Raw genomic sequence first — 927 nt, forward strand, 5'->3', positions numbered from 1 at the left:
CTTTATCTAAACAAAAAAAAAACAGGAAAATGTTCAGTCCGACAACACAGATTGATGTGGCGAAGCATTAGTGTGGCACAACACATCACAACCACGCTCAAGACAGGTCAAAGGGGCGCGGAAACTTTTATACCAAGTGCTGATTGACCTTACAACCCTGACATGGTTGACTATGTATAAACTATCAGCCTTTAAGGTACTTCAGGTAATTTCTAAATTCTGGCCCCTCATAGCAGTTTGAAAAAGACATGGAAGACAGCCCCAGGACATTACAAAAGCCATTTTCATCATACTTGATCTAAATTATGGTTAAATGTTGCTGCCTAATAGCCCTGAGCTGGGTTTAGGGGTTCTCCCCCAAGAAAATGTTGTTCAGGGTCTGATTAGTGTTTTCTATGTCATTTCAGACACAGATAAATGCCAGCACATTCAATAATCTATGCATAGACCTAATGAATGACAGACAATTGTAGGAAAGATCAGGATCAGAAATTTATTGCATGTTCCAGTTGTAGGAGATCCATGACTTTCCAATTTACTGTGGGTCCATCCATTGACACAGAAAGCATGTTCCTTAAATTAAGTTCCTTGGTGCCCTCCTGAAATTATAAAAAAATAAAATCAAAACAAAGTCCACCTCAAGAATGATAACATTTTCATTCATGTTCACTCAGATTAGATGGTTTGTCTAAAGTAGTGATTCTCAAACTGTGGTCTGGGGACCTCTGGAGGTATGCCAGATTACCAAAGAGGTCTGTGAGCAAAAGTCATCAACCAAAAATGACTGACATGGACTGTGACACCGTTGAACATTTCCAATTCACTTCTCATGACTTGTTTTCTAATCATGCACATTATGAGCAGGTGAAGTTAGCCATGGTTTCAGAAGACTAAAATGGCCTGCATTTTTACATGCATTAGGGATGA

The sequence above is a fragment of the Carassius gibelio genome, chromosome B24 (genome assembly GCF_023724105.1).
Source record: "Carassius gibelio isolate Cgi1373 ecotype wild population from Czech Republic chromosome B24, carGib1.2-hapl.c, whole genome shotgun sequence".
Classification (NCBI taxonomy): Eukaryota; Metazoa; Chordata; class Actinopteri; order Cypriniformes; family Cyprinidae; genus Carassius; species Carassius gibelio.